Raw genomic sequence first — 26,457 nt, 5'->3', positions numbered from 1 at the left:
TATACACTACAACATCCCACATAACGACGTCAGAACAGGTTGCCGACGCGCTATTGCTCGCTCACATCTTGCGGCAGGAACACTCCAAGTACACGGCGAAAGCAAGTTTTCTATTCCTTGAACATTTCTGGTGTGTAAGTCACAAACCGCGTTGTGGCACGCGAAAACACCGCTTGCTGCTATGTTATTAGTAATAGTAGGGTGCTATAACGTAAAACTATTCCAAACTTTTCTATTCCAATTCTGCAATCAGCCCACCGCGATTGGTCAAAAACTTTTTTTACCACCCCCACTTCACCTGTCTGCCACGCGACGTCACGAAAACCGCGATAGCTCCCCATCTGATATGGCGTGTACAAACTGATGATGCATAATTTGACCGAACAAAGCAAAAATAGTTATTTCTGATCCGACGTCTTTTTTGCCATTAGCCCTCGGCTATTGGTCAAAAGTTTTCGGGCTGCACCCACTTCAACCTGCCTCTCACGCGACGTCAGAAAACCGAAAAGACTTACTACGTGAAAGTGACGCGTACGCGTTAAAGATGCATTAATATGCCGAAAAAAACCGTTCCGAAAGGAATAAAAGATGGCTGCCGCCGATCGCTCCGGCACTGGATACTCGCACCTGCCGGGGAGCGTGGGTTTATTTGCGTGTAATAATTCTTTTTGCGCGGCCGTGTAACGTTTTCGAGCATTTTCGGAACGTTTACGACCTCGTTCTGACAACTCTTCTTTGCTGACGATCTGCTTGGCGTAATTCTTAAGCTTCCGTTGCATGCCGCTGCGATTGTCGACCAGCCACCTCAAGCTAAGAAAAAGCGGACCAATCGCAGACGCCGGCACCACCCTCTTCATCCGGTTATCGATATTCAGTGCAGTGGCTCGGCCCCATCGAATCCCTCTCCACTTGAGCATGCTCCTCGCCTCTTGTGAGCCAATTAGATAAGACAAGCCGCTCAGTGCAGGCAGTGTTATTCGTTTTTCAAGCAAACAAAAGTGACCGCCTATGAACGAGGGGAGCATTTGATTGGTTTGCTAAGCCAACCCTGCGGGTGACCGCCCAATGTTTGCGTCGGCGGTTACGCAAATTTGACGTCAGGAGATTGGAATAAAAACATATTGGAATAGCTTTACGGTATACGGCCCCTAATCACGCACGAAACCTTCCACGAAATAGCACTCCACAGGACTACATTAACAGAGTTCAAGGGCAATTCAACATAGACGCAACCTTATAGTTAAGTGCTGCCTTAAGAAGCGGCTTTAGCTCGGGGCCAACTTCGATTTCCCCGTTACAGTACACGTAAAACACAGAAGTGCTTTCATTAGACAACCTCTGAACCGGTATAAATTTAATCTGTTGCATTTAAGGTAGAAAGCCGAATTCTATCGACTGTAGGAAGCAAACATAAAATTGGGGCATCGAATGTTTTAAAAAAGATTCCCCAAAACAGGTAAGTAAAGAAGATAAACAAACAAGCATAAACTTAATAAATCGGCAACTTTTAAACAGAGGACGATCGCAGTTCTAAATACTGTGTACCTGTTAGAGCATCTAAAGCGGACAAATGGGACAAATGCTTTACAAATGTGTAAATTAGATTGTATAGCTTTCTTCTTATCTTATTTGTGGAGGCGATATGTATTTGTAGTTTTTAAGAATATGTGTAAAACAAAGTAATGTACTAAATAAAAGACTACGCCCTACAGCCAGTAGATTTAAACTTTCACTCTCATGTATATTCGGACGAGAAGCGGCGTATTCAGCATGGTAGGAGCTCCTGAGGTAAGGCTTCCTTTTCATCTGTGGTCTCCTTGGGAGCCGTTGGTGAAGAAAGACTTACAGTCCAACCGTAATCACTTGAAGTACAACAAGATTATAGGGAATCCCATTGGTGTCACTAATAACCCGCTCAGAAATTCAACACATCAACAAGCAAATAACACCCGCTCAAATATAATAACCCGCTCAAATCAACAAACAAAAATCGTCCGTTCGCGAATAGGAATAATAGAAAAGTAATTTTTTTCCCCGTCCAGCTGACGCAGGAAGGCAGCTGTGACCTTGATGAGCAAGCGTAATACCGGTGTCCCAGGCACACTTCTGATCGCGATCGGGTGTTGCTACACGGTCATTTGCGATCGCGATCATGCGGGATCCGTATCTGGGCGATCGCGATCCGAGAATCGCGATCAGGCCTCTTGATCGCGATCGCATGCTGACTTTGGCACTCTTTTGCGCAGTACTCTGAAAACGCTAAATACAAGAAGTGAAGGCTGCTCAATAATAATAAAAAAAAACACGTGTAAGAGTCTCTTTATTAGCAATATTACGATGTAAAATTGACATATTGTCCATTTAGCCATATTTTGCAAATCTGAATTTTTAGCCAGTGCATTATACAGTTCTGAGCATGTTCTGTGAGTTGTTGACGATCAGCAGACGATAATAATTCGATCTGGGTCGTTGGACCGTATAGCAGCGACCATTGTTGATCGCAATCAAGAAATCCGATCCGCATCGGCCCCGATCGCGATCACAAGTGCACGTGTCACACCTGTATAACTGACAGCCTAAAGCACTAACCGAGTTGTCGCCCGAGTAAATATTGTTCATTTTTCCTGCGATGCTGCATTTCGTGTTTCGCAGGTTGTTTTGTTTTTGATGTTGTTCTTCTTCTGATTATTATTATTATTATTATTATTATTATTATTATTATTATTATTATTATTATTATTATTATTATTATTATTATTATTATTATTATTATTATTATTATTATTATTATTATTATTATTGCTCGCAAAAGCTTGTTAGAATTTCGCTGATGGCATTCCTGTGTATATATTCGCACAGCGTCTATTGCCCTGCACGCACCAAGGTCGTGTTCATAGTACTTGCAATGATTTTCTCTTCAATTCTTAAAAGTAATTTTGGCCTCTTCGTATCGTTAACACGCTGTTATTCTTAGAGTTTAATTTCTTCTCGACGCCGAATCTAACGTTGACTGCGTGTTAGCTGGCTTGGCGTGACTGAGCTTCTTTCAATGCGCTCGTATGGTGGTTGTTTTTGTACTTTCTTTTCGTACTTTAAAATTTCACTGTCCATCCTCTTGGCACTTTCCTATACTGATAGATAAGGAGATGTTGGCACTGAAGCATAACGCCGGCGACTGCTTTTTATAGTGGTAACACTCATCACATATTATCACATAATATCACAGATTTCACATGGTATCACGGAAGTTAAAAACAAATTAGGTAGGTCCAGCACACACGCTGGAATCTACGTGAAGCGAAGCTCTCGTGAAGCGGTTAACGAAATGTTATACATCTGCTCACTTCACTGCTGCGTGTCTGGCGTAAAGGAAACTGGCTCGCGCGAGCATGCGCTCTCGTGCACCCGTGCTACCTAATGTGACAAAGCTTATATGGGCTTGTGCTTCTTCATTTATTCTTATTAATGCGAAAAAGTTATATGCCCCATTACGCGAAAATTCGTCGGCGTAGTCGGCGTGACCGAAAAATGGTACGAAATAGGGCTGACAGTGCAAAGAGTAAGAACACGTCACAAAATGTTAGGATTGACGTCAGATTTCTCAGGGAGGTTACTGTAAACAAAGTAAATGAATGAATTTTACAAGACAACTTATCCAGTTTCGGGTGGTGTAGGAATCGAACCCGAGCCTCCAGGGTGCGAGACGAGCACGTCACACCCGCTACACGGTTCCCGTTGACTAAAGGGGTGCCTTGTGCGTGCGTTATTGCACACGTGACGGCGCAGCCTATGGGGTGGCGCCACGTAATGCGTGTATAAAATGAGCGTATAAAATAAAAAGCATTGCTGTCCACTTGAACGGCGCCCCGAGCGGTCTTTCGCTGTTTGAACTCCTCGTGGGCAAGCGAGCGCGTTGAGACGCTTACCGCGTTTTGGATTATGCCTTACCGAGGCGCAGAACCCAGGCGAGAGCGTGCGCGGACAAGGAACGCGCGGAAAGAAACATTTCAGCAAAGGGACTATAATGCTTTCGCATTCCCACAGGTAAGTAGTCTTAAGTGACTGCCAATTTTTTTTTTTTTATTTTAAATGTACCGGTCGCTTCTTGGCCAGTTCCCTGTTGTGGTACAGTGTACTATAGTTGTGGATATGTGTAAAAGTATGTGAATCATAATATTCATCAACACGCGGCAACCATCTTAAAGAGCTAGTTGCCGTATGCACGATCTATACCACCCGCTTCTGGGTCAACACCCCGTTGTGGGCATCTGCCATGGTACCGCCCACTTCTTGGTCAACTCCTCGTTGTGGGTATGCGCCACTGAATGGAAATCAACGATCATCAACAAGTGGTGATCACCTCGAAGCTAGTTGGCGTGGGCACAATATGTACCTCTATCTTCTTTGCCGACGTGTAATTGTGGACATGCGTCATCGTATGGAAACCATCACCATCGTAATGGACACGCGGAGACGCTTCTTGGCCGATCCCCTATTGCGGGTGTGTGCCATAGTGTGGGAATCATAATGAACATGCCACCATCATCGCAAAGAGCTAGTTGGTGTTGGCACGACAAAAGTTTACGTGCGATGGTGACCTTCTGCTCCCACGTAATAAAGATTTTTAAAAAAGACGCTGTTGAGGTCTAATGGTTAGGATATTGGGCTGCTGCGTTGGGGGCCGAGGTTCGAATCCCACCACCAGACGCGCTTTTTTCTTTCTTTAGGGAATGCGATCTACTCGGCGAGAACCCGACCAGCGACCGACCCAGGCGAAACCACGTGTGGACTGTATTATTTTCAATTTTTGTTTTTAACCCCTGTTTTCTCATTTACATTTGCAGTTTGCCGAATAATCCCGGCCACGGCGACCGCATTTCGATGGGAGCGAAATGCGAGAACACCCCTGTGCTTAGATTTAGGTGCCCGTTAAAAAACCCCAGGTGGTCGAAATTTCCGGAGTCCTCCACTACCGCGTGCCTCATAATCAAAAAGTAGTTTTGGCACGTAAAACCCCATAATTTTTTTTAGTTTGCCGTATAGCAATGAGCCTTTGGGTAGCAGGCTGTAAGGCAACCTATTGTCCCGTCACATCATCACCATAATAACAATAATGACGGTAATCCTTAATGCGTGGTGTTGGTGCGAGCGACGCAGCCACTGAGATGAGCTTGGTTCACACAGCTCTGGAAAGCAAGGGCAAGAAGTTAGCTTCAGTAGAAAACAGGCGGCTTCGGCAGCGCGTTATGCGCCATGGCATGAGTCGACACCTACGCGAACACACGAAGAGTTTCGCTTATCCATGCATCGCCCGTGTCCCAAATGAATATGTGACATGTGTGAAAGAATCGGCACCAGTATCAGCAGTGGCAACAGGAAGCAATAGGACCCAAAAGTCTCTAATGTCATATAACGCTGTGGTCGTCATAGAGACTATGTGCTATAGAAGCTAGAAGTTCGTCCTCGAGAAGTGGGAGGTGGCGCCTTTAAGGTAGTCGGTGAGCATTAATAGCGCTCCTCACTCGTTCCTGCCAGGCGTAGTTGCGTAAGAAGCGCCCCACTTACCCCAACGTCTTGCAGTGCACGCGGTAACGAAAACATTTATAGTTCTGTAACAGCCAAGAGCGTTGCTAAGGCGCACTAACTACTTCAGTCAAGGTGCAGTGATGGTCTTTGATGGGCGGAGGAGTCCACAAGGAGCGTCGAATCAAGTCGCATGTGCGATTCAGGGTTTCAGCTGACTAATACCATAATTACACCACGACGCAAATCACGGTTACGTTGAACCTCAAAAACGGCCTTCGGCATGTTAGGCAATGCTACACGGGAAATCTGACCACCGTGATTCCCCATAAACACGGCAATTGCATGCATCAATGTGGTTAAGGTTTTCCTTATAAGTGGGAATAACTGCGGTATGTCTTGACTGATGTTGAGCTTGTCCGTGCCTAGCGCGGCCGCATCATCATCAGGCGAACAAATCTACCGAGTGCGATGACCGTCCCGCAGAGCGCCGCTTGTACAGCCTGCGTCCTGGCGGTTTCTGTCAGTGCGCCAAGATCTTGGCGCACACCAGCGTGTGAAGCTCCAAGTAGGCAAAAATACGCAAATAAAATAAAAATTATTAACTTCAGGCATAACTCATCTAAGATGACTCTTCAAGTATGCCAACAGCCGAAACGCGTCTTGTATGAGGTGTGTACTACAGCCGAGGCTCCTCTCTCACGCTTCGGATGGATGGATGGATGGATGGATGGATGGATGGATGGATGGATGGACGGACGGACGGATGGATGGATGGATGGATGGATGGATGGATGGATGGATGGATGGATGGATGGATGGATGGATGGAAGGAAGGATGGATGGATGGATGGATGGATGGATGGATTCGATGAGCGTACCTTTTGAAACGGGGCGGCAGTGGTTTGCGTCCCAGGCTCTTGTTGTTATTTTGCCTAATATCCTACATATATTAAAAAAAATCAGAATTCCCAGTATGGAGCTTTCTTAACCACTATAGGGAACTTTGTTTTTGTACGCCTCCGTTGTCTGTGATCTCCCTACTTTTCTGCCACTAAACTTCCAATCACCTCTTGCCAATCTCTATAGCGGACATGTTTACTTTCCTCCTGCTGTCGCTGAACCCAAGGGCTTCCAGGAGAGCAAAGGAGCCTAAACCTACCGCTGGGCAGATATCTTCACATCATAATAAAACATGTTCCATCGTTACCGTAGCCTTACCGCAGCATGAACATGCTTCTTCTCCCTTGTTGTACTCCGCTTTATAAATACCCGTTCTAAGGCATTCTGATCGTGCTTCGAAAAGTAAAGAGCTTCCCTTTGAGTTATCACAAGATGTTTCTTCCCTGATTTCGTTTTTTCATCTTACGTAGTTACTCAAAGCAGGTTTATTTTCCATTGCCTCCATCCGTGAGATTATCTCAGCTTCTTTTACTTTGCGTTTGACGTTCTTAGTTGCCATGTTACTATACCTTTCGCATATTTGCTTTTAAGCTTCCTAGTTCTTTTCCTCCACTGTGAATCAATGTTTTTCCTGCACAAATATCTGAACACTCTAGCAACGTATATATTATCTTCCATATTTTTAAGTAGTTCGAAAGAAATTTTACCTAGAGCTCCCGTCACTACAAAACTTGTCCAGCCCCTATCACGCTGCACAGCTTCATTTGTAGTCTTCCCGTGACGCCCAGTGCGAGGCGTCCCACTAACCTTTGGTTGCCATCGAGTCCTCATTGTACCCCAGACTTCAAGCTAACAACCGCATTTAAAATTTAAGTCCTGGAACCATTACACCTTTCTGAATGCTGCGGAGCACCTCGTACCTATTGTATCCCTATAGCGCTCGGTGTTTCATGATGGCCGCATTTCTCTTTCCTTTCACTATTATTGTTTTTTCCTGTGTCTCCAGATATCAATCACCTTCGTTTACCTATATACCAAGGTATTTGCATTCTATTACCTGCGGTATTTCCTGGCCCTGTATTAAAACTCTCCGTTCACTGTTTTCATAAGATACCAAAAACCTGATTTATTACCGCTAAATTTTAATTCTAAATTCTTACCTTCTTGTCCACAGATAGTAGCCAGACGTTGCAAATCACTTTGCTTGTCAGCAATCAACACATTGTCGTCCGCATAAAATAAACCTGGAAGCTGCTGTTCTACTACTGTACCCGCCTGTTTGTATGAGAGATTAAACCAGATATTACTTCCTTCTAGCGCCTTCTCCATCCTCACCATGTACATCATAAACAGCACTGCGAATAAAGGGCACCCCTGCCTCAGTCCCTTGTTGATATAAATTGTCTCCTAACTTCACATCCTTTCACATTCAACGCAAAGGATATTTTCTGGGTAAAGCTCTCTCAAAAGTTGTATACAATTGTCGACAAAGCCTTCTCCTTCAAGAATATCCCACAAAATGTTGTGGTCTACGTTGTCACAGGCTCCTGTAATGTCTAAAAAGCCACATATAACGGTCTGCTTTCTACTTTTGATATTTCAATACACTGAGTAAGAACAAATAAGCTATCATCTAAAGACCTACCTATTCTGAAGCCATTCTGAAGTTCTCCCAAAATGCATTTTTCTCTGCGCATGCTTGAAGCTTTAATTTGATTGCCTGCATTGCTAGCCTGTATATTACCGATGTAATTGTCAACGGTTTATACTAGTGAATTCTATCTTTTTCCCCATTACCTTTATAAATTAAATTCATTCTAATTTATCGCCAACTGTCTGGTATTCGTCTATCTTTTAAAGTTTTTTCCACTGCTTTCAAGGGAGCTCCGTTACTTTTTGGTTGTAGTTCATTAATCAGCCTAACGGGAACCTCGTCTAGCCCTGTGGCTGTACGCTTAGGAATTTTCTCTTCGGCTTTCTACCAATTGAAATTTGTCAGCACCAGCACCTTTTCCATCTGGTTCTCGTTAATGCTTTTCTTTTTCTCTAAAACCACCTCGCCCCTGCCTTGGAAAGGTTCGGCTGTTATTCCTCGGACGCAGTTTAATGCCGCATCCCCCTCCAGTTTGTTTCCATCTTTGTCTAGGATATGTTGTTGTATAGTTCCAGACTTCCTGCTTAATGAGTTTATCTGGTTCCAAAGTATTCTAGCTGTGGCCTTCTTTTTCTCAGGTATTTCTGACAGCGAACGTTCACTTTCACCTTTTATATTTGCTTGCACCAGTGTTTGAACCATAGATTGTTTCTCCCGGCATACTTCCCATTTTTCGTCTAGTTCAATCTGCGGCAACTGCAAGGCTTTTTTTTCGTGTATATCTTCCCGTGATGCTTTCTCTCGTTCGTCGATCGTTTCCCGTATCTCCCTGTTCCACCAGCTTTTCGATTCCCTCTGGACACGCTGCGCCTTCTGGGGGCGCGACCGTGAAGTCCGCGCATACCCAGGGCAACGTACACATTGACCAAAGTTGGCGTTAAAGAGGTTCATTGAGGAGCAGTACATACCCATTTGCACACACCCACGTGATCGGCCCACATATTGGACTGCACAATCTTTGGGATCAGCCCACACTTTTTTGATAAGATAAGATAGATAGATAGCCGGAAAGAAAAATAGTCGGACAACACCAACAATGATATTTGCATTAAGAAAGATCGTGTAGATCTAACCCACATGCTGGTATTTATGCGAAGCGAAGAATTCGTGAAGTCGTTAGTGAAATGCTATCAATGTGCCCATTTTATTGCTGCGTCTTTGGAGCACAGGAAACTGGCGCGCGCGCGTGTTCTCGCGTACCCGTGCAACGCAATGTGACAAACCTTATATTGGCTCGTGTTTGTTCTCTTCTCTGTACTTTAAATGTGCACCGGGCCGCTTATTGGCCGATCCTCCATTGCGGGCATGTGCCTTAGTATGGAAATCATAATGTTCATCAACACGCGGCGGTCATCTCAAAGATTTATTTGGTGTTGGCACGATACTTATCACCCGCTAATTGGCCAATCCCTCGTTGTGGGTATGTGCCGTAGTACCATGTGCCATGAATGCACCAGGAGGGGTTAAAACATTTTTCTTCAATTTACATATATATAAAGTTATCTTAGCCGTAAAGGCTTATATGGACGAAAAGGGATTTTTCTTTTTTTTTCACCCTGGGGGACTGACTAGCTGTTTCAGTTGTCAGAAGCCAGAAACGATCGCGCCTTTAATACTAAATTGTTGCGAAGCAATTTTCTCTTTTGGAATATCTTGGAACGCAGACTTTAAAAAGAACACCTACCTGTGAACGCTTTTGGCATAAGCTTTTTGCTAGAATCCCGCTGCCTTGCGTTCTTTTATTTTATTTTTATTTTATTTTTTAAGTGAGGGGAATCTACTCGGCGAGAACCAGACCAGCGACTGACCGATCGACCCAGGCGAAACCGTGGGATGGTAGGCAGTAAAAGGCTGGCCTAAAAAAAATAGAAACAGGGAGGCTTTAGTAACTCCGCCAGCTCTTAATTCATTTACTACGACAGCAGCAAGCAATCGTAGCCGACATCGGCATCCCCTCAAGAACTCCCTTGCATGCGACGCGCGCAAAGCTGTCTTCGTTCGCTATAGAGTATTGCCTGCTGCGGCCGCCGATATATAGACGCATACATCCCTACTCCCAGAGTATCCGTGGCATACAAAACTGTACAAGTCCAACCGAGCACTAGATTTGAGCGATAGCTCACGCCTGGCCTCCAACACTACACTGCCCCGCCGGCACGAGCTCTAACCCCAGTCGCAGCAGTACGCCAAGTATTTCTATTCGCCACGTGGGGAGGGTGACGTTAAGGAGGTAACATCACGACGACCCCGCGATAACGACGACAGCGTAAGACGCGCGGACATAGCGAACCCAGTTTCCGAGAAAGTATGGTCGCAGAAGTACGTTCTGTCGTGCTTTTCAAAGGGTGTATAGATTTTCATGTTCGCGCCTACTGGGCAGGTATGTAAAAGACAGGCAGCGTTAGCTGGAATTGTTTTCTTTTTCTCTCCATCTGTAGCGCGTGTATAGTGGAAAAGCGAAATGCTGAAAGAACTTCACATACAATAAACATAAAATGCTTTCACGCCCCGTTGTGAGCGGTTCCAGAGACGAATGACACAATTTCCATGAAAGTCATTTGGAATGCAACGAAAGGCATTTCGAGTGAAATGGAAGTGCATGGGACTAGCGAACACAATTTGTCCGCTTACCGCGAGGAAACAGAAACTTCGCCGACAGCTGGTTTGGATCCCTAGGTGACGTCTAGCTGACAGCCTGATGCGCTAACCGCACAGCTCCTCTTGCGGGCGCATACACGATGCTCTTAAACTATACTCCGTTTCAAAAATAGCAGGAAACGCTACGAGGCCTTGAGAGGTTTCCCTCGGTGGCCGACCAAAAGTGTAGTATATCCCATGTGAAAGCTATTTGTGTAGGTACGCGCCATGTAATTTGATGTAAAAGTAAGTCTCACAGTTTTATGCCGCAATATATGACGTGTTTATTACATGAGAGGCGTCGGCTATCTGAAACTATTTACCGGCAAATGAGCGGAGTGATATGTTTCTGCGACCAGCGGCCACATTGCATCAGCTGCGCTCGCGACCAAAATATAGTGCGTCGCCTACTATAATGGAAGCACAAATGCTCACAAGTAATACACGATTTAGTGTTAACTTGCGTCCAGAAGTTGCAGCTATAATATACGATGCTAAAAATTTAATTCTGTGGTTTTGCGCGTCAAAACTGCGATCTGAATATGAGGCACACCGTAGTGGGGAGCTCTGGAATAGTTTTGACGACCTGGGGTTATTTAACGTGCACCCAATGAACGGTACAACAGTTTTTTTTTTTTGCATATCACCTTCATTCGAATGGGGCCGCCGCGGCCGGGATCGAACCCTTGACCTAAAGCTCAGCAGCGCATTGCCATAGCCACTGGGCTACAGCGGCGGGCTATGTGAAGTAGATATGCCGTAGAAAAGGTCGCAAATCACAAACAGCTTTCCCGCAAAAGGCGCGGAGGGGGATCTCGACGACCGCACTACTTGCGTAGCTTTCGCAGCTATGTATGTATGTATGAAACGGTGTACAGGGCGTGCGCGGCGCGGCGTGGGAGAGCTACGTCAAGCACGCAGACGCCAGAGGTGAAAGAAAGCTGAATTATATTCAGTAGAAGCAGACAGAACTGGTACCATTTCTGCGTTCTGAAAGTGAAGACTAAAAAAAGTGCAGCAAAAGATAACGCTAGGGAGAGAAAAAAAAAAGTCCGTGCATTTCACTGCGTCAACGATTAATTATTATTATAATTAGGCCGCCATAGGTCGTCATTGCTGTTATTTTTTTTAGCGCGAGCGGTACATGTCCACTATGCAATAAAACTTTTTCGCAGGCTAGTTTGGTTGACAGTTGAGGGAAAAGGTTGCTGGGAAAAAGCACAGGCAGGTTCCATTTGATTCTAAAGAAACAGAACGAAAGTAAAGAAAGAATTTTACTGCTTTCGAGCAGTAACGTCTTTGTAAAGTAAGAACCAATTCATCGCTCGAAAACGCGCTTTGTGCATAGGTTGTTCCTTTCCAGGGATTTTTTTCTATGTCGCTGAAACATTTTGGTTCGTCCTGTTGTTTCATGTGCCTTTTCTCACGAAGAGTCTGTCAGAGACATATCGCACTGTAGTCGAGTTGACAAGCTTATACGTTCGAAACGATCGAAACGACGATATGCTTTCATTAGGCAGCTACCATACTGATAAGAATCACAGTTGCCGAAAAAAAAAAAGAATGAAGTATAATTTACTGAATGGTAGCTGTAGCATACTGATTTCTGCTTTAAAATATTTGTTGAAGCTATCGATAAATATAATATGACGAAAGAACCGAAACTACAGCATTATAAGTCCATAAATCCACATATTGAATTATTACAAAAGAAATCTGATATCTCACAGCTCTCTAAACATCACTAACAGCGCTTCAAAGCGAAAAAAGTCGACGTCTTCAATTACTGCTAAGATGAATTTGTCACTTCGGTTATGATAGTCTCGAGAAAGTGCCTTTCATAAGTGTTTTGCACAACCACACAGTATGATAGGTCAGAATTAGTCGTCCTTAAATGTTATGTGCGGCGCAGTTCGCAAAGCTGTCATATCAGTTTTTCTTGGCGGCGTCACGAAGTTGTTAACTAGCCGTTGCAATTTTTTAAACCTTCGTGACTGCTGCCAATTTAAAAAAAATATATTTTAGACGCCAAAATAAATATTATGCCACAATCGGTCTCTCAAAGTTTACGTTTCTTGTTTTCCTTGAAATGCAACAGCTTTGACTACGACAGGTCCAGCAGATGACTAATGGTGACATTCCTACACTTCACGTACATTTAAATAAGGAAAATGGAGCTAGGTCCGAGCTAGAGCTTCCTTCGTGCTCAAGGACGCATACGCATCATTCGTCGACTGTTCCTCCACTGTCAGCAGTCCTGCGTCTATATCTTGGCGCTCACCGATATGTACTGCATAAGTAAAGATAGGCGATAATAAATGTGCGTCGGCGATATACCCAGATAGAGAAGTCCCCATGTTACGCTTACATCTGCTTCCGAATTAAAGGGAAGCTGAAAGGTTTTCCAGAAAAAACGAGTGAAGAGCAGTACGCCGTGGTTTTCAACCCTCTGAATTCGAATATCGCATCGAAATTGAGTGAAAGAAAGCGCAAACATATTTTATTTTGTCGAAAAGTGCAGCAGCAGACACGCCCAGCTCGCGCGCCTCGTTTGCGCCTGTGATTGGTCGGGCGCCTCGTGACGTCAACAATGGTGTTCGTCCGGACCGACTGCTGCCGCTACACACGAAGCACGGTGCAAAGTAGTTTGGTGGTGTTTTGCTGAGACGGTCATGGAAATTTTCGAGAGCTTGCGTTTCTCTGAGGAGTTCGGCGTTAGGTCCAAACTCTACGAGAGCGATTTTGCGCGCGACGGTGACGGGCGACGGCTTCGAGCGACAAAACGGGCTGTCGCTTGAACAAATCGCTCGGTGTTGTCGCTCGATCGCTCGTTTCTATAAATCTAGAGCTCGTCGCTCGTCGCCCGGAAATGCCATGAGCGACTAGCCAATTGTGCGAAGCCGAAACTGGATGTACATAACTCAAATACTGCTGTTTGTCGCACGGAACGAGCAAACTATTGAATTTTACACTTGTAAGAATAAGAACCTAGTGCAAGACCTTCAGAAATATTTTATGCTCCTTCTTCAGTAAAATGCATCAACTTAAATTGATAAAGCATGCGTCACGCTAGTTTCGGCGCGTATATTGCTGCCCTCATACCGGGAAGTCGTCGCTCAAAGCCGTCGCTCGCGTGGAGTTCGGCTTGCAGACGACGAGTGAACGCGACAGCCATCGCCTCGCTTGTAGCGCTGTCGCTGTCGCATGCAAGATCACTTGTAAGGGGTTTATACTTGTACATACTACACGTGCGTGCATACTTGTACATACTACATGTACGAGCCGATTGCGAAGAGCCGGCCTCTCCAAGAAGCAAAAAATGCTAGTGCAAGCACTGCTTTCCGCGCGAACGAAGGCGAAGTGTTAGCATCTCATTGTGTTGGAAATGTTATTTGGCGAGTATGTTTTTTGCTAAGCTGCATTCAGCGTTCCAGTGAGTACGTTTCCGGGCAAACAGCTGTAGTGCTATGTTCCTGCATGCCTCCTCGTAGAACGTAAGCGGTGATGCGATCTTCAGCATTTGTGCGCTGCCCCAAAGCTGTCGGCAATCTACACAGACGGTTTAAACGCGGGAAAAGTTTACCGGCTGTTGTAGCACGTGTAGCATAGAACCTTCATCAGCGCGCCATCCGTACGCTACTCATAACCGGCGAATTCCGTCCGCTACGTAAAATGGTCGGTTTCTTTTGTGTGCGAGAGAAGGGGAAGTGCAGCGTCTTGGCGTGAGCAGGCTTTCCAACACATGCAAATTTTACGCTTGCAGTGCGTTATGGTAGCTGCGTGCAAGCTATTTCACGACACACGTGCGAATAGAAAATTCTCGGCGCTTGGCGATGAAACCTGCGTCAAGGGTGGGCGATAAGCATGCACCTTCCGTTCAGCGTGCTAACTATTTTTTTTAGGAGAACCCAAAGCAAGCATTATTGATAAACTCCGATAGTAATCGTCACGGAATTGGTTAGAGCACAACACTTGTTCTTGAGCGCTTGAAGTTGTTTCGCTTCACAGCAGCCTCCCACTTAGCTGAAAGCTTCTTGTCTTGCAGGAACTAATGGAACATCGGAACATCGTCGCGGCCGCTGGTGTTCGTGCAAGCGTAGGCTGCACAGAACGCCGGCATGATTGGCCTACAAGTTCAATTGATGCTGCGCACGTCAACTACCACTCCTATATACACACAAATAAAGGAATGTAGGGTCGAACGAAGCAGATTAGGGCGGCACGCACGCAGAAATAAGCCCGGTCAGGCACGGTCGCGAAGACTGCGAAGGAGCGGAACACCAGTGTTGACGTCACTAAGCCGCGGTCTCCGGTCTCCGCTCGCATCGTCAGCGTCAGCAGCAGCGCGCGGCGCTCGACGGGGGGCGGAGCTACAGCACAGTTTTAAGCGACGATTGCGTCGCTCCTAAGTGAAAAATCCCCCCCGAAATTTTACCTTCATGGTTTATAAGGTTCCCGCATCCGTATATGAGCGTCTTATTGAATTCGACAGACTCTTCTGCTTCCCTTTAAGGGTTTTTGACCAACGGTTCTTGAGGCCACGTGTATGCGTGGCCAAGTGTTGCGCCAACCGGCAATCGACACAGGCTCTAGGCGCATTTACAGGCAAGGAAGATAAGCCGTAATAGCCACGTACAGGACGTTATACTAAATGTCGACGCCGGGCTATAGAATGGCAGTAATATTTGGAGGAACAGTAAATCGAGTCGACCTAAACGAGCTAACGTTGACTCCAACCAACGACGCCAGTAGCCAGGGCCCGACTATGCCCTACTATGTTGCAACCTGATGAACTTGCAATGTTTCACGCATACCCAGAAGGACCAGTTGCAGCTTAGTACATAATCTTTTCTTTCCGTTTATACATAGATGGTTCGCAGACTTCTGCGGCAGTAAATTACAGAATGGTCTAGCTCAGGAGTCATGTGCTTAGCGCCTTCGCACGACGTATATAGGTCTGTTATGCAACTGCCATACATTAAGCATAGTCTTTGCTTCAATTTGGTGTTTCTTATTTTAAAGCTTAGTTGATTACTGTATTACTCGTAGGGAGCAATATCGAATCAGCTTTTTTTTTTAACCGATAGCATGATCAGGTCCTATATATGTCGTCGTGACAGGACGGGCACGATCTGCCATCCGCTTGTTAGCGCGTTGTCACGTTAGTTGTATGCGCGACAGTTTGCGTGATCAAAATGAAGGTCATCTCTGACGCTGCCACTTGGCGGCCGGCATTTTATCGTCGGGGACGTCCTTACTTGAGAGGCAATGCTGGCCCGCACCGTGTGGCTGGCTTCGCCAAAGTGCTGTGGGACGCGTTGTGTTGCGTACTCGACAGGGCGCTATATATAAGTGCCGTCATGAACTGGCCCCACAGCTCGCACGTCCATGCATAGCAGTTTCGAAATCAACACAGGACCTGATATGGCGAATTGGAATGTTCTCAAACAAGTGCATCACGGAGCAAATCTCTATGATTGACTTTAACGGTCCAAAGCAACACTGGGGCAGTGGGAGGCGTCGTAGTTAATGCTCGGGCTCCTGGTTAATTCTCACTACCTGGGGACGCGTGACCCAAGCGCAGTACACGAGCGTTCTTGCGTTCTGCCCCCATCGGAATGCAGCTTCCGAGGCGCGGAAGTGAACACGCCATCTCGTGCTCAGCAGCGCAATGCCATTGCAGCTAATCCACTGCGACGGGTGAAGTCTTGATGAAGCGATAGAAAAATCGTCACCTAGAAAAAAGTAGTCGTCACAAAATCAAACATGGACTATTGTAGTTGGTGATAGCGTATAAGAATCCTGTGCCACCTGGTCTACAAAACTACTGCAGGTACCTAATGTGCCTCCGCGTTCTAAACAGTTCCCGACAAGCGGCCAATATTGAAAGCTCTTCTTCTCCGCCGTCGAGTCATGGAAATCAGTGAATGGGTTGGCGCATCTATATAATTCTCTTTGAGCAATTGGACAGTCATGGGTTTGTCGCTGCATTCTTAGGATGTCACCAACTACAGAGCACCGCGCCACCCGTCGTTCTTCTGTTGGATGTGTTTGACATGGTTGCTTGACCTGGACAACCTCTTGTGACCAAGCGTTGGTTACGACATTTATGGTCTGCTGTCTTTAATACCAGGAGTGATTTTTACCTTAGGCCACTGACACTGGAGTACCAACCAAATATTTACCATTCTTCAACAGCGCCTTAACTCGCTCGTTTACCCGCCAGCACCAGAGTAAATTAACGTATCACTGTAACGCAATAATGCATATCATACAGGAGACTTGTTTTCAAGGTGCCGTTATCGTTAACCGGTCCCTAACGATTAAAAGAAGGACGCGTGCAGACCTTTTAAACGTGAAAGTTGCGACACGTTCCCGATGACAGACTTTCACGAATGGGTTTTACAGGCGACAAGGTGGGACGCGCAGCGAGCGTGCAAGGCCCTGGTCCGTGTTTACGCGCCCGCACGTGGTCAGCGGCTCTGTGCGTGCTACGTCCGGCAGTCGCGCGGGGTGCTGACCGCCTGAGCGTTTTGGACGCGGCACTTTCCTGTTGTTCCTCCTGCAGGGAGCGCTGCGCAAGAAAAAAATAGGAGCGAGCCTGTGATAACCAGCAACAGAGAAGGGCGCTCTGACGGTTCGCAGCCTCGGCGGATGTGAGCAGCGGCATTCCGAGAACGGCATCTCGACTAACCACTTCTAACTATTGAGTAACCAGCAGCGCCTTTACCTGGGTCGCTGCTCTGCGCTGCGCAGCTGCCCGCCCACTGTCTCAAGGCCTTGGCTGCTGGTCGAGTAAGCCAACCTAACCAGGCGCGGTTGGGAAACTGTTTTGACTGGCTGAGGTTCTTGAACGTCTTGGGGTGCGCCTCCTCGCTCGCCGGCATATTTTGCGCCGGCGCACGTCGTCGGCGTCGTCGTCGGATGCGGCGTCCTCGTGCCTCGGCGCCGTCCTGTTGCCGCCGTTGCCTAGCCTGAGTCATTGTTTTCGTCGCACCAGGCGGCGCGCAGCGCAGCGATGGCCGACTGCGGGACGTAGAACTCTTCTGAGCCACAAACAGCCACGTCGCCAAAGATGGCCGCGGAGCCCGGCGCGCGTGCGCGGGGACACCGCGCCATTGGCGATGACGTGTGCGGATTGGAAGCACAAGCAGAGGGCTTGATGTTTGCGGTCGACGGTGGCATGTTCACGGCCAGCGAACCTTGGCAGCTGCTACGCAGTGGGCGGTATTTAACTTAAAGACAGTAGGGTGAAGAGTAAACAGGTATATCTGGTAAGGTGGAAAGCGCGAGGGAGAACGGGCCGTACGGTGCGCTCCTTTCATACTCATCTTGCCAGCTCTCTCTGCCGTTTGAGCCTCATATATGTCTGCTGAGTTCCCGAGAGGCCGCAAAAATATGTGCGGTGCATAGGTCATGTAAGTAAAGTTAAGCAAAAAAATTATGTCCGAGAAACCGAAGTAGAAATACCGACCCACTGATCGTGGGACATAGCTTTTAACGACCAGGTAACAAGTTCTTCGGTGGCCACCGAGGCTCAGATATGGTCATGCGCAATGCCGCTGCTCATGAGAAAGCATGAGACAGAGAGACAATGATGATGATGATAAGCTTTATTAAATGGGGGATGCCTCATCGGTCTATTAAGGGTAATGGAGTTTGGGAATCGGAAGATGATGACAGGGCCAGCCGCCATGGAATGCTTCCCCGCGTGGTTGCACCATGCGGAGAATGCCAGATTCCGCAGCAAAGGCGAACAGCGCTCGCAGGACACTGTCGGCCTCCCGCTGAGGGACGGATGCACTCTTCGAGGTGCATTCGTCGAAGGGCTGCGTAATGTGGGCACTCCCACAGCAAGCGCCTGATGGCTGGCGCAGCTGCCGTCTTGCACACTGGGCAACCTGTATGTGAGGCTGGTAGCCCTTCCGCGGTGTGTGCACGCGATAAGCTTCATTTGCTGCAGAGGTGGAGTTCTGCTGAGTACCTGTGCATGGGTCCTCAGTCCAGGACTCCCGCGGCGTTTGCTGCCTGGCTGGTGCGTTCAGCCAGCCAAGTCTGGTCCTCCGGTTCCCAGCTGGACAGCGCAGCACAGGAAATGGCATGCGAAATATTCAGTGGGTCTTTTTACAAAGGGCCGGGCCATCCTCCGTGAGGCTGCGGAAGGGTTTTTTAGGTGCTTTGTACGTTGCTGGGTGCCCACTGCGAAGCGCATCACAGGTGACAGGTGTATCGTGCCACGGAACAGGCTCTATATCCCTTTATGGACCTTTGTTGCTTACAGTCAACAAACCTATATATATATATATATATATATATATATATAATTTGTTTATTTTTTTTCAAGATTTTTGGTTTTGAGCACGAAGTCTTCGGCTAACACCGAATGAGAGGCAGCTAGTATTGCTGCAATTAGAGAAAACGCGATGCAGAAGTTTGGCGTGTAAATGTTTCTATTAAGATATTTTTGTACTTATGTTAGCGAATTTTCTTATTTGTTTCTTGAATTTGATTTTGTTAGGTTTACTTTTCATCACTTTAAGTGCGTCCAATCTCCCTCGTGAGTAGAGCCGTGTTTGGAGACAAGAAAAGAAACTATAACCATTTACTCTTCTGAAACCAACGTTACAAATGTTGATTATTTTTCACCACTCTTCTGAAAACATGTTAGCGTAATGCATACGGTCGAAAATAATTTAGACATAATCGCAGCCCTTTGTCTCTCTCTAGCCATGAATTTCGGGCTTGTTGCGAACAGACGAAATCAGGCGTTGTTTGACTGTGCACGCGCACCGCGTCTATAAAGCTACGCCTGCTCTGATTTTGCTATTAGATCATTTTTATCGTACGAAACATGGAGCACCATGAAGAAGACCACCGCCTATCAGTCCCGCTATCTAGGACAACTGCTACAAGGATGCTCCGCCTACTTGCATTCCAACACACCATTTTAGAGTGCAATGAACCACATTTTATGCATGCGGTTTATACACCCTGGATCCAACTTAACCCTTCGACTTCCACCAAAAATTGTTGTACAGCGTTTCATTTAAAATTAGATTCGTATTCCCAATGAACGAAAGGAAACATTTTAAGCAATAATAAATAATGCTTATGTTGCTTATGATGGGACACGTTAAATAAAACACAACATTTAATGCGTTTGAGTGCGTCTTGGAGCCGCTACTTCTCAATTGCTACCAGAGATGCCACGAGACGGTAGTTTCTTTATAATTCGTTTGTCCATTTCATCCAGGCGAAGTAGAAACACTCTTACCTTTATTACGGACATTTAGCACCAGAACTCTCACTCCTTATGGTCGTGTAGCCATACAGATTTACCAGGTAAAATTTTATTGCATGGCCGGGCTACCGATGACAGTGGCTAAAATCATCTTTGTGTCAGTTGTTGCGCACGTTAGTGAGCGAACCCTCCGTGTGAGTCCCTTCAAATGAACACCGGGCTAAAGCCGTCCGATATTCGGGGACATGCTGAATAACGAGTCTAAAAGTTGAGCTTCACTCTTTTCCTTCGGCAGAAGCCTTTCCGTCAGCGACATTGTCTGAAAGCGATGGTGCTAACGCATTGCAACTTTCCGCGAAAAGATACTTTCTTCCCCTTGGCTAGACAGCCGGCCTCGTGCGTGCCGACAACGGCACGAGAAGTGTTCAATCACCAACAGCTCCACTGCGCCCACTCACCTCCGGGGCAATAAAGAAAGTGTAGCCGCCTGTGGAGGCCGCTCGCTGCAACCGCGTACCTGTCGTGGCGCGAAAGGGGGCGTCGCCGCGACTGGGCAATCGCCGTAACTTCACCCCCCCCCCCCCTTCCCTTCTGCGGTCGGCCCGAGCCTCGGTCGTCAAAGGATGGCCATTGCTGCAGACTCCGATTCGCGACCCGCGCTCGTGGAGACAGGTCGTCGGCAGCCGGACGAAGCAGCACACCCGATAGATGTAGAGCTTGTGGCGCGCCAGAGTGTCCGGGGGAGTCTAAATACGGGCGGCTCCGGAAAGCTTTGTCTGCACACAGCGGCAGAGGTGTTGCGCAGCCTGACGCCCAGCTGCATCGACTCAAATTCCACGGCAACAAACACTAGAGCGCGATCCCAGGCTGTTCTTTCTTTTGACTTGTTACCACGAGCACATGGCAACCACAACCAGCAGTGCGCTGGAGCCGCCAGCCTTGTGCACGCTGGTAAATGGCGATTAGAGCTTCGAGAGGGGCACAGTTTTTCATGGAATGTAACCCACTGAGAGACACAAGTTTAGACCATGCGCATCTCACAGATGCCATAGCGATGGCTCGAAAGATGACCTCATAGAACGGTGCCTGTACGTCGCCGTGTACGTGCAAAGCGCGAGTCATTTCACTGAGCTGCGATGTTCGAAGAACGCCGAAAGAGTTGAAGCATGAAAACTTGGGCGAGTATGTGCCCTTTTTCACCACCAGGAAAGCCTGCTGTTGTAAATTCCCGAGTAAACATCAGACCACGGACTGTCTTCGTCGGCACGTATCGCATCGTGTTCCCCAGGACACCGCCATACAAAAAAAAAAAAAAAAAAGAACTGCTCGTTCTCGATGGTTGGACTGCTGTAGCATGCAGCCGCTTGCTTACGTGCTATTCAGCACACTACTGTCGTTCAAGTTGCCGCTGTCGTTTACTCACGAGCCCTCCTCCCTCCCTTCCCTTAGAAAGCGATAATGTATTGCACACTTCTTGAAGTCGGTTGATGTCAGTGAGCGGCTGTAGTCCACACAAAGCGACCGCCCTCAGTATTTCCTCTCCTCTATTTCTTTCTTTTCATCCACTAACCCCATTTTCCTTGATCTGAGTAGCCAACTGGACGGTTGACCTCCATGCCCTTTCCTCATTTTATCTCTCTCTGTCGTTTTCTACAAATCGAGTAAATATTAAGGATGTGAAAATGTTTAAAATTGCACATGCGCATCCAAATCTTTGCTACTCGATATGTATTCAATTCGAGATTTCACTATTCGAAATCATCGAATATTCGTTTCTGTTCGAATGCAAAGAGATAAAAACACACTGCCGCCGGAGATCCATGCTTGTTGCGCAGAGGCAGCGAATGCCACGGTCAGATAACTTGTGCTCAATAATTTCCTGTCATGCATAATAATGTCTCGTTTTCTGCCATCTCGATGTGTTGATTTAGTTTGAATGCCAAGGTTGGCAACTTTTGTCAACGGCTTTTTCACAACATTTGATTGTGTAATGAATATAAAGAAATTACACGAAGAAATGTGCGAATAATAACATGCGCAGACACAAACACGGAATCACGAACACCTGTAGCGTCAGCGCGCTTGAATCAATGAAAAATGCAGTCTGCATGGTAAGACAATTGGTACGATGGGCTCACAAGTATTCAGGTAAAGGAAGAAGGTAAACAAAATGTGGTGCTGTAGTATCACAGTTACCTCCTTCAACGAACGCAGCACTGTACATGCGTCTGGTGACATGCTATACCCGTTTAAAGCGAAGCTTTCATTCCTTCTTCCTATAACTTTCCTCTTGCGTCCACTGACGGTGCCGCCGCCTTGCTGATTGACCAGTACCTGACATATCAGAAACGAACCCCGGATATAGTACAAATAGAGGCGGCACAGGGGGGCAGGTGATGCGCGTAAGCCTGCACATGCGCTTTAACACAAACACGCCGTCATCGTCCTGTTGTTGTCATTTCATCGCCTGCATGCATTGTGATAATTCCTTTGTTGTCATGCCATCGCCACCGTTCCGTTGTCTTCACTCTGTCATCGTCACTGTGTTGTCATGTCGTCGTCAGCACGTCATCAACATTTCGTCGTCATTCCGCAGCCATCGTTCTGTCGTCGCCACACCATCGTGTTGATGTACTCGTCGCTATTCCGCAGCCGTCTTACCATCGTTATACCGTCGTCATTCTATCGTCATCATGCCATCGTCTTCAGTCCGTCTTCGTCATGCGATCGTCGTCAATACTTGGTCGTCATACTGCCGTCGTCATGCATTCATGGTCGTGGTGATGCCGTCATGGTCGTACTACCGTCGTCATTCCAGCTTCATCAAAGGATTGTCGTCATGCAATCGTCGTCATTACACTACCATCATGCCGTCGTCATCTTATCGTCGTCATTCCAACTTCGTCCTTCCATCGTCGCCATTGTGTTGTCGTCATACCATCGTCAACATTCCATCGTCGACATGTCCCATTGTTCTTCTTCGGTCTTAGTCAAATGCTGTCGTCATTCCATCGTGGTCATATCATCGACGTCATTGTGTTTTATTCATACAGTCATTGTCATGCCGTCGTGGTAGTGTTATCATCGCTATCCCATTGCTACCATGCCATCGTCATCACGCCGTCATTATCATTCTATCGTAGTCATTCCATCGTCATCATTGTGTCGTCGTCATATGTCACATCATTGCCGTCGTGGTCGTTCTATCGTCGTCTTTCCAGTGTGGTCATCCAATTGTTACCATGCTGTCGTCGTCACACGGTCGCTGTCATTCTATCGTTGTCGTGTCATCGCCATCATTGTGTTGTCGCCATAAAGTCGTCGCAGTGTTGTGGGTGTTCCGTCGTCGCCATCCTATTGTCATACTATCGCTGTGATGGCATTGCCGTGGCTATGTCGTCGTCTTATTGTCGTCGCGCTGTCATCGTCACGCTGTCATCGTCATGCCGTCGTTGTATTTCCATCGCAGTCATAGAGTCGCCACGTCGTCAGGGTCATTTCATTGTCGTCATTCCGTCGTCGTCATTGTGTCGTCATCACGCAGTCATTGCCATGTCGTTGCGGTTGTTCCATCGTTGTCAGCTCAGTGACATCATTTTATTGTCGTCATGCTGTCGTCGTCATTCCTTCGTCGTTGTCATTCAATGATTGTTATGCACGAGATCCGCTATTTTTTTTTTCATTTCTGTCATTGTCATCGTGCATGAGATAACTGGGAGTATCGGAACTCCGTCTGCTTGCCTGCAAAAATACAAAACTTTTCTGGAGCTCTCCGAGCATCTCCAATTACCGACTGCGTAAGCTGGACCTCTCGCTACGGCTACAAGTGCCATCTAAGAGCCTTTGCAACTGCGAAGCAACACTGTTGCACCTCTTATGGTTGGGAGGGGCGTTTACGAACGCTTACCTCTACCGTACTGGAATGGCCAATAGCCAGATGTGCGAATTTTGGCGCTGAGTGGAAACCACTGAACACATGTTGTGTATCTCTCTCCGCTATACGACGTTCAACGCCTCAGTGGAGTTCAGCGTTGTTTGTGCGGGCGGCTGCATGTAAGGGTCACGCGGGGTGGCCAGAAGAGACGCGTGGTTCGACACCAAGACGGCGGCGGAGAGTTATAGCCATCGGGGGTGGGGGAGCCGCGGTTTACGAAGTGCGTGTAAGCGAATAGACTGTGAGTCGGGGCTTCCGCGCGTCGGTTCGCAGAAGCAGTGTCATGACTTTGTAGTCAACCCCTCGCCGCTGAACCGCACCATGCCGAGATATTCCGCAAACGGACCAGATGCCCCAACGGGGCGTGGAAGTGTTTCTGTGGGGGAGTTTGTCTTTCTTGTTTGGGAGACAAGAGACTCGTTGCTCTGCAAAGGATGTGTGGTAATGGCCTTGACGTATTGGAACTCCGGATAATGTCACCCTAGAGCCCCGTTGTGGGCACACTGCGCACACCGCAGTGTGATTGGACAAACGATGGGGCGAGGAGGGTGTTGAGAATGCTTTTGTGTACGTGCAGGGCCGTTGGAAGGGGATTCGGTGGTGATTCGGCTAAGAGAAAGAAGACCAAATTCTAACCTTTGACTCGTAGTTTGATGTCCGTGTAAATACTTCTTTCCATTCTATCGCTTGTCTATTCTATCTTAATAAACAGTTAACCCCATTGCAATCAGCGCCACTGGCTTGCCTACTGTAATGTGACTTCGCGACAGCCACAACATCTTCAAGTTTCCCTCACTGACACCGAGGCGAACATCAACTGCCTCTATTGCACTAGTGCAGTCCTAGGCGACCCCGTGAGCGCCGCCACGCGTCCTTTGCGTGCCTCAGTCGCCTAGGTTCCCTCAGTGTTCACAACTGAGGGAAAACTCGAGAAGGAACTGAGAACCGTGGCACGAGCGATGCAACGAGAAATGCTCTACGTGCAACGCTTAGCGACAGGGATAGGGTGAGCTCGTTTAGAGAGGAAACAAGGCACAGGTGATATTATAGTTGAAATTAAGAGGCACAAACGGAGTTGGGCTGGCTATATAACCTGTAGAACAGAACATAAGCGACGTCCTATTCGAGTAAGCGGGTGCCTATAGGGGAGAGATTCAAGGATGGCAGAGTATTAGGTGGTTATGTTAGGAAGAGTTGAGCATATAAAAGAACGAACGAGGTAGATGGAAAGAGCTCAAGCTATCAACTGGTTTTATTCATTTAGAATCTGCACATATGGGGAGTGTTAACACTTGACAAAAAAGAAAGGGGGGAGGCGGAGGTGGCAAATCCGATCCGCATCAGTCGTACCTCATAAACAAGCTCGAGTCAGTCTAAAACAAAGCAGCCCGCTTCATCGCGAGAAATTACTCACGAACTTCTAGCATCACTAACATTAAAATACCTCTAAATCTCCCCTCGCTAGAAAATCGAAGGCTAATAGGATTCTTTTGTATTTTCACAAGCTAAATCACTGCGGGGGTCTTTCAGCGCATGTCACATCAGGCCCGCCCATCGTATCTTCCCGCGCCTTGACCATCCCTTTTAAGTGCAGCCCGTTATTGCGCACACTAACTTCTTGAGTCACTCGCCCCTCTTTCTCGCGATATATCACTGGAAAATGTTACCAAACGAAATCGTATCAGAACTAAGTCATGATAATTTCCTAGCAAAACTAATACACTATTTTAACGTACTAACGTAGTATTTTCTACCTCATTTGTTATATGCATCACTGTGTTATTGCGCGCATATTTTTTATTTTACTCTTATTTTACTTTTCTTTCCTTACCATATTTTGATGTTCCTTGCGCAAATGGTTTTGTTCTAGGTTAGCACAGAGTCACTTGTACTGCATAAAATTTTCTCTGGTTGTGCTTTTCATTGTTTCATGCAGTATCTGCTGGTATGTGTACCTTCTTAGCAAACATTTTTCCTTGTATGAAGTGACCAAGTTACGTTGATTTTGTGTAACACCCATTTTAATTCTACAGGTATCTTCAACGCTTAGGACGTGTTGTTGTATTGCTCTTACAGTTTCTTTCCTGTTTTTCCGCTTGTATTCTTTTTTATTTTAGCATGCATTATCTGTTTAAATGAGTGTAGTGTATCTATTACTAATTATTATTATTGTAACACCCCTATGTAATGCGCGTATGGGCCATTAGGGTACTTGAATAAAAAAAAGCATGCCTCATGTCAACAGAAGTTGCGCAAAAAATTGTTTTCCGCATAACACAAAGTAACAGAAGTGTCACAGTGTGACGCGATTGGGAATTTTGCGGGCATTTGATAGGAGTCAGCTTGCGCAAGACACCGGTAAGTAGGAGGGGCTTTCATCCAGAAGTTTACATAAAATGGGCTGACGATGCTAAATTATGTAACATTTACATTTCAAGAAGCTCCTGACGACAAAGAGATTTCCTGCAAGAAACACGCTCAGTATAGCTCTTTTCGCCCTGCGTATTTATACATATAGCGAACAAAATACCTGGTGGATGAGCCGTTGGCGCAGAGTGAGCGAGC

Source organism: Dermacentor variabilis, chromosome 1 (assembly GCF_050947875.1).
Source record: "Dermacentor variabilis isolate Ectoservices chromosome 1, ASM5094787v1, whole genome shotgun sequence".
Classification (NCBI taxonomy): domain Eukaryota; kingdom Metazoa; phylum Arthropoda; class Arachnida; order Ixodida; family Ixodidae; genus Dermacentor; species Dermacentor variabilis.
Note: the sequence above shows the minus strand (reverse complement) of the source record.